Source organism: Podarcis muralis, chromosome 5 (genome assembly GCF_964188315.1).
Source record: "Podarcis muralis chromosome 5, rPodMur119.hap1.1, whole genome shotgun sequence".
In the NCBI taxonomy this organism is placed as follows: Eukaryota; Metazoa; Chordata; class Lepidosauria; order Squamata; family Lacertidae; genus Podarcis; species Podarcis muralis.
In genome coordinates this window covers 43,962,999-43,977,786 of record NC_135659.1, presented here as the reverse complement: position 1 = coordinate 43,977,786, position 14,788 = coordinate 43,962,999, and the positions used below count along the sequence as shown (strand labels likewise).

The 14,788-nt window shown below is 43.2% G+C and overlaps 1 protein-coding gene across 1 annotated transcript in view; it reads right to left on the bottom strand.

The window, feature by feature from the left end:
• The window catches only part of PLPP3 (phospholipid phosphatase 3), a 64,985-nt gene that overhangs the window by 37,113 nt on the left and 13,084 nt on the right, over window positions 1-14,788 (bottom strand). The window lies entirely within an intron of this gene.

The following is a 14,788-nucleotide window of genomic DNA, read 5'->3' as shown; positions in this document are numbered from 1 at the left end:
CTGTTCTCCATGTTAGCTATGAATAGTTCGAAACTTGTTCAGGTAAACTGGGGAAGCCAATGGACAACTCCCATCAACCCAGCCAGCATGGCCAACCAGGAGAGATGATGGAAGTCACAGTCCAACAAGATCTAAAGGGCACCATGCTAGCTACCCCCCCATGAAATGTTGTTTCCCCCACACCTACCCAGATTCCACTACCACCCAGGAGTCACTTGCTTTTTCATTAGCTTCCGACAAAGTCTTAACCCTAAGAATCCAAATAGAAGCCCCAATCCAGCTCTCAGGAAGAACAACTAGCAGCTGTGGTTAGTTGTGTGCACTGTACATCCCCATAGCAACAAAAGATGCATCTTGCCAACTCAAGGGGCTCAGATGAACATCCAAATGACACCTGAATCCATACCTAAAAAGCACATGAGTTTTTCTTCTATGTACACATACATCTGCTCGTTGGATCAAGACAAAAGATGCTTAAAAGATCATTTCCACTTAGACAGGCTATTTCATTTTGGGGCTTAGGAACAGAAGCTGCACATTTTTTTTTATTTTTTACAAAATGCTAACTCTAATCCTTTTCCCAACTCACAACAGTAACTTTTTACGCCTTGCAAACTCCTAGAGCTTCCAAAGACTTTCCCTAAGCTGCCCTCCCCACAAAGATACCAGAATATTGAAGAATGTTTCCTCATGGTTCACATCTTGAGAAGAGTGGAAGTAGCCTGAAAGCAATTAGGTGGAAAGCCAGCCTCTTGTCTGTTGGGTTTCCATGTCTGAGTCTCTACAGTAATGCCTCTTAAGGCAGGCTCATCCCATTCTGTTGTCGTACTTGTAACCCAAGGCAGGGAAACATTTACAAGCCTTGAATTGTCACCAAATAAAGGTTTCACGGAGTCTCTGGTGACTATTCCTTGCTATTCCTTGTATGTGCTTTTCAGAGATGCAGTTCCAATCTGGACCCTATTAATAAATCCTCAATGGAGCAGGCAGTAGCAGAGCTACAGTTCATTTGTTCTCTTGGGGCACAATGTGTATAGTGTTCGTTCACAAATAAAAATGGAGAAGTCCCAGCTTCCCTTTTCAGAGCTCTTGTAACAATGCAGTGCCCTGCTGTCAGGCAATGTGTGAATAAATTGGAGAAAAAAGGTTAAAGAAACCTAAGGGAATAGCAGCCTCTTTTTCTCACTTTCATTCCTTCCACCCCCACCCCCCCCACTTTTGCACTTTATTGCGGTAGGTTTTCGACAAAGGCACCCCTGTTCTCTGCACTTTTTTCCTCCTTCAGGGCTTGGTGCCAAATAACGTTATTCCCCTTCACCATGGTACTGCCATGAGAGGAGGCTGGTATGTTTGCCTGAAAATCGCAGGTTTTTCATGGAAATGGTTTTTGCTCAACAACTCCCTTTGTTAAAATAGACATGAAAAGGGAGAAGCGCTCAGAGGAAATCTAATCATCAGAACTGGGAACACGGCACTGGGCAAATGCCACCGAGGAGAGCCCAAGTAGCGGCTTAAGTGGGTAGTGCACGATATGGCTCTCCGGGTTCATTAAAGTACGTGTGTGATCCCTTTTGCAGGCAGTAACATTCTGAAATTTCTCACGACCTACCTTATAACACTGCCAACATTATAAACCTATCCGATATAGAGCAAGAACTGTAAATAACTTTACAACAAGAGCCCCAAGAGCTTAATCAAAGAACGTTTTCCACATCACTGAATAAATTGGTTCAACTGATGCTGATCTGAAAGCTTCAGCAGTCCTCTCTTCCAAGACACAGAGCATCCTAAGATATACATGTGCATGTGTGTGTGAGAGAGAAAGAGACCGACCGACAGACCGAGAGATAGATGGATGGATGGATGGATGACAGGTCACTGTCATCTATTTCTACTTCCCCACTCCCTAGCTAAGCTTAAAAGCTGTTTTGCAGAGGTGGATTAAGGGGAAGTTCCAGAGAGCCTCAGGAGCACTGCAGGGGAGCCACAACTAAGTTACTGAATGGAAGGTGAGGGGGGCGAGGACGCCGCCGCTGAATTTTAGTGTGGCACAGGGTGTCGCTGATATTTGCGACACCAAGGTCTGCCACTGTTGCTTTACTTCAGAATATACACATGCATATTTAGTTCTCCGAGTGCAACCCAGGAAACTAGTCCCTTTTTAAATCCTGCCAAACTGAGCTTTTCGTCACTCTTCAATATGCTTCTTTTTTTTCCTTTTTTTTTTTTTTAAGCCTGTCAAACTTCACAAACCGAGCAGGGGTCTCTCTCTCTCTCTCTGGCAGAAGTTCATTAGCTGCCTATGTCTTTCCATGGGTGGCTCATAATTAAGCGTAGAATCTGCTGCCAGATTCTAATCTTCAAAGGGAACACCAATGAAAGCAGCTGCTCATAGATTCACAGGTAGATAAGTTTTGACATTTATGGAAGCAGCCTGCCCAACACCACATATATATATATGAATTCCTAGTGCTCCACAGGGATATACGGTATACTACACCATCTGAGATTTGGAGACACCCGAGTAAGCAAATTTCTTTGCTTCAGTGTGATATATCTTTGGATACAATCAATCTATGGTAAATCCCAATGACATGACTAATCGGAAGGATGACAATTGCTACATTTGTTCTCTATGGACTAAGAACATAAGAAAAGCCCTACTAGATCCGACTAAAGATCTGTCTAACCAAGCACCCTGGTTTCCAAATGGGTCTGGAAAAGCCACTAAACCAGACATGATGGCAAAGAAATGAGAAGAGTCCTAGGTCAGGGGTAGACCATCTGCTTAGCCTACAAAAGGTCCCAGAAGGTTCAGTCACTGGCACTCTAGTTAGGACTGGGAGAAGATCCCTGCCTGAAACCCTGGAAATCTGCTGCCAGTGTACACAAGACTGAGCTGGATGATCCAGTGGTATAATGCAGTTTCTTATGTTGGTGTGCAATAGCCCTCCCTGGCTTTTATTCTCCACCAGCTGTATTCAATGGCACACTCCCTCTGAACATGACCAACAGCCATTGATAGGCCTATCTTCTCTGGTTTCTGTAATCCATTCTTTAAGTTATCTAAGTTAGTGACCACTTCAATGAAATACCATATTGAAACCCTATGCTTCCAGGCTCAACCACATAGACTTCAAGAACACAGGAAGTTGTATTATTCTCTACTCGGCTTTGTTTTCTCACAAGTTCAAACAATATTTCCCCCCTTCCCAAACCAAACTTGTGTGTTTGTTAATCCAATTGTTTCTTTAATTCATTTCCCAGTGTTAATTGCCACCTCCCCCACTGAGAAGGCAGATGGTCTCCCCCATCCCCAGCAGGTTTTCAGTTTGAGGCTTCAGGCAAATTGTGACATGTGGGATACTGTGGGAATTAATTCATTATGGAGCTATGAGTTTCCAACACTGGGAAAAATATGCTTTGCAACGCCAAAGCAGGACATACAAGCCTCAGAGGCGGAACAGTGATATTGGAGGATACTGCAGCTGCAAGCTGTTCTGAAGCACCAGGAATCAGCTGATAGTCGGTGGATCACAGAAAGAGCACTGATAAAGCCCTGTGGATGGTGAGACTCTAACTGGGAAGGGGACACAGACACTAGTGAGGAGCTGGTTGCCAGAATGGGCAAGAGCTGAAACACAGGACCCTCTGAAGAATATACTTGACAAATCCCTTGGAAATCCCAGATTTAAGAACAGTTAAATGCTGATATGCTGAACATGTTCTTCCCCGTTATCGAAAGTGGAGGGAGTGCTATATTTAAAGCTAGGTTCAAATCTCTGATCACAAACACAAGACTCCTTTGCACCATTATATAAATAGCAAGCATAGATTTCTACTGAGAGAAAGTATGATCTAAGGGCACATTATGCAGCTACCTTACTAAAGCTAAGAAGATCTAGGTCTCATCCAATGCCTGGATGGTAGACCACTCAAGACCCCCAAGTAAATTCAGTGTGTACATATGGGGAAGCATTGGCTAATTATGGGTCCCCAAAAGGTGCACTTGTTTTACTTATTTATTTGTACTTATAGCCTGCCTTTCACAGAGTGGCTCCATAGCAGATTATAAAAATCACAGTTTAATAATGATGATGATGATAATTTTATATGTCGCCCATCTGACCGGGTTGCCCCAGCCACTCTAGGCGGCTCTCAACAGAATTTTAAAAACACATAAAACATCAAACATTAAAAACTTCCCTAAACATGGCTGCTTTCAGATGTCTTCTAAAAGTCAGATTGTTGTTTATTTTCTTCACATCTGACAGGAGGGTGTTCCACAGGGTGGGCACCTCTACCAAGAAGGCCCTCTGCCTGGTTCCCTGTTACCTCACTTCTTGCATTGAGGGAACCACCCTCAGAGCTGGACCTCAGTGTCTGGGCTGAATGCTGGGGGTGGAAATGCAAAATATTATTTAAGTCATAAAGCAACTCCCCATGCATGATACCTATCTTTGTAAATGCCTTTCTGATGCACGCAGGTTTTACATTTTTAGGTGTACACACTGAACTTCTCTCTGTACATCCAAAAAGAAGTAAAGGGGGAATGTGGCTTGGGAAAGTCCCTAAAAGTGAGTTTCAACATCCCATTGGCAAAACAGGAATATAAATGCCTTTCTTTAGAGGGATGTAATGAGGTTGAGTGACCCAAGACTCGTACATCATTTTATTAATAACATAGCATATCTACTATATATACACTGTGTTGATGGCCTAGAAAAATATGTACAACAGTAAATGTAGCTGTTATCGATGGCAGAAATCTGAAACAAAGGATTCTGTCCTGAACTCTCCATCTTCATAATACACAATAAATGAATCCTTGAAATATTTGAGTGGGAAAGTATAAAGTTCAAAGCCAAAGCCAACCCTGCACAAATCTGTCCATTCGTTTTTTATGCTGTCTGAATTGTGCATTTTCTAGGAGAGTTTCCACCTAGGGGGAAGTCAAAGGATCTTCTTCCTTATCAGAGCTGATGCTCTCTGAACAAGTGTATAGTATTTCTGCAGCTGACCTACATCAAATGCATTCTTCTGATAACCCGTATCAATCCATATGCTGCATTTACCAACCACTTCAACAGGGATCATCAGCCCAATGATGAAAGAGAAATACAGCAAGGAAATCTGTTATCTGGCTTGTGAGCTGTAAGTCATGAGAACTGCGTGCTGACAGGTCACACTGCCATTGTCCTTCCGCAGTACTCCAATCAGCCTGGTTTGTGAATAGTTCCACTGCTATCTTGGAATTGGCCCAGCCTCGGAGTTAAGAGAGGCAGACTATTCTTGAAGCCTGTAAACAAAAATACCATGGGAGATAGGGAGCAAGAGAATGGACACATGATAACCTGTATCTCCCTACAGATTAGTGTTGCTATAGACAGGACCTTGGACTCCCAGTGGAGTTGGAGGGGGTGCCATTAGATAGATCAGTGGAAGCTCAGCACAGTTAGAATGTTTGCTAGCCCTAACATTAAGCAAACAATTCAAACAATCTTGCAGATGTTCTGCAGTCAAGGAAGCGAAGAAAGAGTGCCTATGTATATAGCAGGGCAAGCCACTTTTTACTCTTTTTCACTCTTGTTACTCTTTTTTTATAAGACAGATAATTGTTAAAATAGTCAAGGAACTTATCGTCTTTATTCTGTTTGTGATTTTTTATAGTCTTCCTGTCTTATGAACTTCTGTTTCTAGTAGAGGATACACTCAGACACTCAGTGAAACATTAAAAACGTATAGTCTTTCATGTCTGACACTCTGGTTTGGTCAGAGTGCTAAACTATAGTCCAATATTTTGAGGATCTAAATCATCTTTAGAACAGGGTGGAGAACCTCAGGCTAGGGGGCTGAATGTGGCCTTTTAAGCCTCTCTAATCAGACTAAGGGATGTGGGTGGCGCTGTGGGTTAAACCACAGAGCCTAGGACTTGCCGATGAGAAGGTCGGCGGTTCAAATCCCCATGACGAGGTGAGCTCCCGTTGCTCAGTCCCTGGTCCTGCCAACCTAGCAGTTCAAAAGCATGTCAAAGTGCAAGTAGATAAATAGGTACCGCTCTGGCGGGAAGGTAAATGGCGTTTCCATGCACTGCTCTGGTTCGCCAGAAGCGGCTTAGTCATGCTGGCCATATGAACTGGAAGCTGTGCGCCGGCTCCCTTGGCCAATAAAACGAGATGAGCGCTGCAACCCTAGAGTTGGCCATGACTGGACCTAATGGTCAGGGGTCCCTTTACTTTTACCTTTCCTCAGACTAAGCCATGCTGCCTCCTCAGGCTGTACCATTCACCTGTCTTGCTCTGTTCCATCCTTGAGCGCTTTTGCCTACCTGGAATGGGTGGACGGAGAGGTATGTGGTGGCATGTTCTGAAACCTCTGGCTTGTGTGTGGCTGAACGGCAGCCTATTGTACAAAGATGAAAGAGCCACACCTGTTGCTCCACCCACTTTTGCTGCCTCTGGATCCACGCACCACAGGTACGTGGCCCCTGGAAAGCTCCACACTAGGGAAATGCAGCCCTGAGTCTGAGAAAGGTTCCTTGCCCCGTCTTTAGCGTCAACAGAAGCTGAAAATAAGGGGTGAGGGCAGCTAGGCCATCTCCTGATACAAAAAGATTTTAAACCGTGCACAGGGCATCAGCTTCCTGCATTGCTGGGGGCTGGAACAGATGACGCTCAGGACCCGACTCTACAATTCTATGATTCAATTCTAACTGCTTTTCCAACATTAAGACAGAACAGAAATTTATATCGAGTTCGTTTTTCCTTTATCCAGTGGACTCGAAACCCACATGACTAAGTGAAATTACGCAACCTGTCAGCATCTATCCAGCAGCAAGAAGAAAAAGAAGAAGGGAAAAAAAGAAGGCAGTTGCTCAGCAGGGGACTTCCAAGCAATGTAACATCACTTAAGAGCTTTTATCCTAGTGTAGGGGTCAGCAGTCTTTTAGAGCCCATGTGCAAACTGGAGAAGCTATCATGGGCACTACATGCGCACACGCACACACATCAGTCAAGCACACACTGCTATCCATTCTATTGGTTACAGTACAATGCTTCTTTTTAACTTAATTCAGCAGAGTGTGGGGACCATGTCCTGGAAGGCCTCTGCGGGTGCCCTGCACCCATGGGTGCCACAGGGGTGACTCCTGTCCTAGTTGCAGCTATAGCTAGAGTGGAATATATGATGAGGTCCCAGAGAGTGAACAGCAGGGCAGCCCTGGGTTTCTAGTAAACATGTTAATTCAGGGTCCTGTTCAGGTGAAACATCTGTGAAAATGTGGGCAGGATTTTTGCACTGCCGGGTGTGTGTGTGTGTGTGTGTGTGTGTGTGGACTAGGCAACCCTCAGGACCCCTTCCAACTCAACAGTTCTTAGTGTCTTGGCAAGATGGTTGGGATCACATATGCCTGGCCCCTGTCTAGATCAGAACACTACACAGAATTGTGAATAAATATAAATACCTTCAGAAGAGTTCAGACTGAACAAAGAACAAATCTTTACAGACCTTCAAAATTTCTGCCAAAGATAACACTTAATATCTGTGTGTTTGTTCATTTCATTCCTCAGATGCTCCAGGAGGAGGGCAGTTAAAGCTGCACATTCTAAAATAAATTAAAATCGCAGAAACAGCTTGCACTGCATGGTTTGTTGACCTCATAACACCTTCAGAGCAATACACCCTTCCGTCTTTTCTCTTTTGATTTAAATTAACATTTCCGCATGCTTGAAAAGAAGCAAGTCTTAACCAGTCTTAAAAGGGTTTTGTTCACCATTAAGATTTGCTAAAATAAACTAGGAAGAAATAGGGAAATATGAGCTTGGCATTTTATTGCTGGCTCCCCCCCCCTTTTTTTTTGATAGCTTGCAGTTTTCTCTAAATTGTAGTCTTGCTAATCTCTACAAGTAAAATTGTTAAGCTCATGTAATGCCAAGTGCCATGTTATGAATTTCTGGCAGATTTTGCTTATCTGGTGCCCTTCAAATGTTTTGCACTGTAAGTACCATCAGCCTCAGCCAGTCGCAAACATATGGAGGGTACCAGATACAGTAGATCAGATATATGTTATGTTGTATGCTCTACAAACCATTTTGCCATGAGTACAGAACTTTAGAATAATATAACTACTGTATACCCAAATAAGGGGTGAGGAATTTATGTTGCTGGACACAACTGCTATTACCCCAACCACTGGCCATGTTAGCTGGGGATGAGAGTCCAATAACATCTGGAGGGCAATAGTTTCCCCATCCCTACCCAAACAAAAAATCAAAACAGAGTGGTGTTTTCCCCCCATAATCATTTATTGCAATTTAGTTACTTGCTCCTCCCCAACCCAATTAAACTTTTCCCTCCCTGCTTACATCCACCGTGCTTCCAAGTTCTGCTACCTGGATTCAGATTGAAAAGAAGGGCAAATACATTTGCCATGATGCAGCAGACCTTAGCCTGTCCCTCTGCAATCAACAGAATGGGACTCAGTCAAGAGTAACCTAAAGCCAACTATTTCTGTGTAAATTAATCATGTCTAACGTTTGCTGAAATGTGCCCAGAATGCAATGAGTCAACAATTTTTTTGTAGAAAACTAGCATGTGTTTGGAAGAAGGAAGGATCTGCACCAAAAAGCAGAGAAGAGAGAAGCTAAACTGTAAAAAGAATAGAGAGAAAACCCCCTAAAGCTGATTCTGTAAGCTTTCAAACAAAACCATGCTGTTCTGAGTACTACTTCATTGCATCTATCCAATATATTTCTGCTCCTCTCCCAGAGCTCCGGATGCCTCTTCGACCCAAAACTGCTCTTGAGCAAAGCCAAACCTCAACTTTGCCACTGAAAAGCTTCTTTGTTTGCCATCTCTTTCCAATTCAGCATATCCTGTGACTGAACCCTGCAGTACAGTATAATACTCACAGGCCTTGGCAGCTGGAGAGTCTGCTAGCAGGTCTATGGTTCCCATAATAGCTTTCCAAACTTCAATGCCGGAGTATATTTACTATTAAGGAACTCTTTCCGGTGAGAGGCGGGGAACAGGGTGTGCAGGCAGGGAGAACAGAAAAATTAACAGAGTAGGAAGAAAGAGACAATATTACAGAACGACTTCAAAAACTTTTATCCTTAATTACTACCAGAGATCTAAAGGCATTTTCATCCCAGGTTAAATGATAAGAGGTAATCAGCCTCTAGCAGCATCTGTTGAAGATGCAACATAAAGATGGAAATAGTTTGTTTTGTTTCTTTAAAGATGCCACGTTGGGTAGCAACCATATGTTTGGCCCAAGGTCTTTGTGCTGAAGTCCTTTGCTTTGCTTTTTTCCCCTGAAGTAATTTTCAAGTCCTTATCATTTCTTGCAAACCTGATAAATACATGCTTTAGGGTTTGAAATCCAAACAACACACAGTTCAAATTTCCCATGAGTTACTAAAGTTGTCATTTCTAAATGGTCTTTTGCATTACTGGGTTTGACTATCACAGAGTGAGTGCAGGCCAAGACATGGTCACAAACGTGAAATGTCATCTTCTTTTATAGGAAACTAAATATGAGGATTAATTAAGGTCAACTAGCAGAGACATCACCTTGCCGTATAGTTAAAATTATGTTTTTTCCAGTAGTGATGTATGGAAGTGAGAGATGGACCATAAAGAAGGCTGATTGCCAAAGAATTGATGCTTTTGAATTATGTTGCTGGAGGAGACTCTTGAGAGTCCCATGGACTGCAAGAAGATCAAACGCATCCATTCTTAAGGAAATCAGCCCTGAGTGCTCACTGGAAGGACAGATCCTGAAGCTGATGCTTCAATACTTTGGCCACCTCATGAGAAGAGAAGACTCCCTGGAAAAGATCCTGATGTTGGAAAAGATGGAGGGCACAAGGAGAAGGGGACAACAGAGGACGAGATGGTTGGACAGTGTTCTTGAAGCTACCAGCATGAGTTTGATCAAACTGTGGGAGGCAGTGGAAGACAGGAGTGCCTGGCGTGCTTTGGTCCATGGGGTCACAAAGAGTCGGACATGACTAAACGACTAAACAACAACAATAAAAAGCTCAACATATGCTTTCAGCTTGGAACTCTGCTGAATTACTCTTCCAAGTGTGTACCTGGACTCACATGTGTGCAGCCAGCACTCATGTATGTTCATATACTGAGAGAGCTTTAGGATCTTTTGCTGGAGTAATGACATGTGCTTGTTATGCCCACAGGAAGCTCTCACACAGAGGAATAAGGAAAGCTTGGTTTATTATATGAAATAGGAGTGACAGAATATATTAAAATGCTGCTTCAGACAGCAATGTTGCAATCTAAGCAGGCAGCAAATTCTACAATATACAACAGCATGTATATGAACATACACGAGTGCCGGATGCTCACATGTGAGTCCAGGTACACACTTCTAACACTACATGCATAAACTCTGCCTGCTTCCATTCCAGCCTCCTGCTCCTACTTGGTGGGGCTGCACATGGAAGAGCAACTGTCACTCTCCTGCATATGAAAAGTCCTTCAACAAGTTGAACCATTGATCCATCTATCTAGGACTCCTTTAACAAAACCACAACAACTTCGGTCCCAATGACACAAGTGGAAGATCAAAATCAGGAAGAAGCATTCACAGGTGATAGCTGGGGTTTGCTATGATGGTTTTGTAAACAAAAGCAGCACTAACATCATTTTTACTAATGGTTAAATGTAAACAATTGTCCAAGCTAAGCTAGGGCACATTAAATTGGGTTTATAAACAGATCCTTCTAAGTACAAGCAGCCGGGCGTTGCCACGCTAATCTCCTAATCCTTCCACTATGCTATCAAAACTATTGGGGGAGCTATGCACCCCAGTGGATGTGCTGAATCAGTTCCTTCGGAACCACTCTCTCCAAGCATTTCCTACTCCCACTGAAACTAATTTATCAGCTGATGCAAAGCCTATTGATGTCACATACCAGTTCTCACTGCAGAGAATTGTGCTTTTGAATCTCACTGCTCTAATAACTACAGAGAATCAGGAACAACCGCAGCCAAGGGGAAAAATCCAAGTCACATCCAACAGTTTTTATCGCTCTTGGTATCCACACCATACTGCCAATTTTGCAGTGGTGAAGACTCACTGGTTTGCGACCAACTGCAGAGGCCCTTATCCAGGATCCAAATAAACAGGAATTATGTGGTTCATTTAAACAAGAGGTAAGATTCAAAATAGCATCATGTGGCAGGCAGGGATAATTATCAGGCTTGCAGGGAGGGTGCGATTTAAGTCTTGGCGCCAAGGGGACAGTGTCTCCCAATGCAAATAGTACCTCCAGATGAAAGATTTTCTATGGGGAAGCAGCATGAAATGAAAGGGTTAAAAATCCTTTTCCCCACTGGCTGCTATCCTGATAATTATTAGCTCTCCCCCAGCTATTATCTGCATTAAAAAACAACAACAACAATGTGGGTTAAATGCAAAGCCTGATTTAATGCCTAATTTGGCCCTCAGACTGATCACCTTTAAAGGCTAATCATGCACATGCCAAGGAATTAGTTGAAGAAGATGCTTGCTGGTGTGCAGTCTGCTCTGTGATGCCAGAAAAAGAAAAGGCTGGGTTTTGGAATACATTGCCTAGGACAGACATAGCCAAATCTTCAGAAAGCTTCTTTGTAACCTTAAAACGTGTGAGGATATTTCTCTCTCCCCTTAAATGGGCTCCCTCCAAAAATCTATTTGACTTTTCCATGGGTTTGTGTTTGTGAAAGATTCATGCCAAATGAGTAAAAAAAACCACCAAAAAGGACGTCACAAAACTTATCCTTTTAAGGGAAAGGAGGGTGAGAGGAAGTATTCTTTCTCAGAAGCTGGCTCACACACTACTCTAACCCTTAATGGCATTTCAACAAAGGCCTTGAAATACACAGAACCAAGCGCTCCTTCACACACAAGACTTTTGTCCTCAATAGGTACCAGCTCTGTGTAGGAAGGAAGAACTGCGCACAAGGTTTTACACAGTAATGAGTACCTGTGACAAAATAGACATATAGCAATGTGCATTCTTTACAGATGGTGTACAAGTTTTTGTTCCGTATTGTGACAATTGTAAGTGCAGGAGGAAAACAGCATTTTATCTTATTGATGCCTAATTTGGCCCTCGGTCCTTGGTTTTTGCTTTTCATGAGACAGTCATTAATGTGAATATTTACCTGGTCTCTGGGGGCCCTTCCTCTACTTGACTGAAGAAGCATAAACATCGCAATGAGACAAAGTTGGACTTGTAAACTTCACAAGATTTATTTAATTGAGCACTGGCTTTTCCAAAATCTGAAAAGTGTTGTCTCATAGATGGTAGAGCGAAACCTTCAATAAGATCAATGCTAACAAGATAGTCTTTAGGGATCCTAGAGTGAAACTAGGGCTTCCATGTCTTTCAGATTAGTTATCACTTTAGACTCCCACCACCAGCAATAGTGCCTATAGGGGTAGTCAATATTATGCCCTTCAGACTTTGTTGGACAATAACTCCCATCAGCCCCAGCCAGCATAGCCCATGGTCAGGAATTATGGGGGCTGTCATCCCAAACGTATGGGGGACACCATGTTGCTTATGCCCACTTTAATGAACTACAAGTAATGCATTAGTTGGTCTATCTTAATCAAACAGCAGGTGGTACAAAGTGTGCCAGGAACAGAAGTGTCAGTTATTAGGATACATCCAAATCATTCTGTCAGGAAATCCATGTCAAAAGGCAAAATAAGGGAACAAACCAGTGTCACCATCCAATCTTACTAAGGGCAGATGGATTCTACATAGAACCATGAGCAAGATTCAAAGAACAAGGTCCACCAGCAGGACCAAGCTAAACCTCTGTCCTACCTTACCATTCTTCTCAGACCATCATGGACTTCAGTAAAAGAGGAACAGAAAACAAACCCACAACAAAGAAGAAAGTTCAGGCACTAAAAAGATTCAGCTCACCAAGTTGCCAGAGTGGTTTGTGCCTCAGCTACCCTTTGGTGACTTGTGGCTTGTGGTTTGTCTGTCTTGTTAAAATAGGAAGTACTTGAGGTAGCAGACTCTATGCCACCTCCAAACCTCCCATTCTCCTTCTCTCTTACTTGTTTTTTGATAAGCAGCTTCCCAAGATGCGATGAGTCTGTCTTCTTTTCCCTACTGCTCAATGTGCATGCATTGATCAAATTAGTGCTAATCGGAACGTAAGGAAAGGGAAAAGCAATTTACCTCTTTCTTTGAACCAAGGCAAAAAATGAGTGTGGTTGCAGTCTTGGTGTATTTCCTGAGTTTAGCAGCGTATTAACCAAAATCTTCAGTGGGCCAAATTGGACATGACCATCATTCATGTGTCCACCCTATTCAAATGGAAAGCAGGGGATAGAGCTGGCAAAAGGGGCCATTAACCTTTCGCCTCTCATGCCTTACCTCCTGATAGCTGATTGCTCCAGCCAGGTTTCCACCATTCCTGGCCCCAATACCAGAAGTGAGCTACGAATGGGCAGAAATGACTGAAGTAGTGAACTGGAGGGATGTAAGGCATGGCAGGGTTAGAACTTTTCTAGATGCTTAATTGCCACTAACTAACTAACTAACTAACTAACTAACTAACTAACCAACTAACCACTACCTGCCATCTTCTGCTAGAGTCTTCATATGTCCTTCCAATAATTGGGGGTGTGAGATTATGTGGGAGAAGGATTTCCACACAGGCCTCAGTGGACCTCAAGTAAAACTGGCAAATACTTGGCTTGGATCCACAGATTTTTTCCCCCATGGAACAAAGTCCACTTATGATCGATGTGAGACTACTCCCAAGTGATTTAGTGAGTCGCATCAATTATCTGTAATCAATTAAAATGCTTTATTCCCCCCCCCCCTTTATGAGGGGGGAGACTTTCTGGGAATGAAGCATTTATCCTCTGAGGATCTCTGAGGGCTGCCTGATCGAGAAATACTGTTAACTGCATTCAAATGACCAGTTTACCAAAACCTTCTGGGATTATGGTATTCTTTTCTCAATGCTTTCTTCAAAACCATGGCGACAGACTCTCTTTTGCTAAGGAGATCTTAGCTTGAAGTTCTTGGCTGGTTGCCATGGATACCAGGCTTATACAATGCCTGCACTGAAAAGCAACAGTGGGAAAGACAGTGAACTCGGGCTTCTGTGCAAATTACGGACAGCAGGGACTGACCTCTGCTAACAACTTTTGCGGCTGGGGGTGGGGGTTGGGGTTGGGGAATGCCTCCCTTCCCCAGGACTGAAACAAATTTCAAAGAGCTGGAGCACACACATACTTCACGTTCTGTCCGTTTTTCGGCCCTTTTTGAATTAAATGCTTAACCAAATTCATTAAAAGGAGGGGGAATCTGCCTCCATTAGGTCTGGAAACAGAATTAATTTGCATGCTTTGGACACTATTATAGCACAGGCAGAATCAGACCCTTGGGCAACTCAACGGTTTTCTTTAAAAAAAAAAAAAAAGGTTTTCAACATGATTGCACTAAGGACCAGTTTAGAAGAACAGCATTTTGGGATTTAAACATGCGATACAGTTTTGCCACTCACTTGTTGTCAAGTGCAGTGGGTAGCTAAAGGGTGTGTGTGTGTGCAGCAATCTGTCAAAATACTAGTATATCACAAGGCAAAGAGTTGCTGTATTTTTCGCCCTATAGGATGCACTTTTCCCCCTCCAAAAATGAAGGGGGAAAGTGTGTGCGTCCTATGTGGCGAATGCAGGCTTTCGCTGAAGCCTGGAGAGCGAGAGGGGTCGGTGTGCACCGACCCCTCTCTCTCTCTCCAGGCTTCA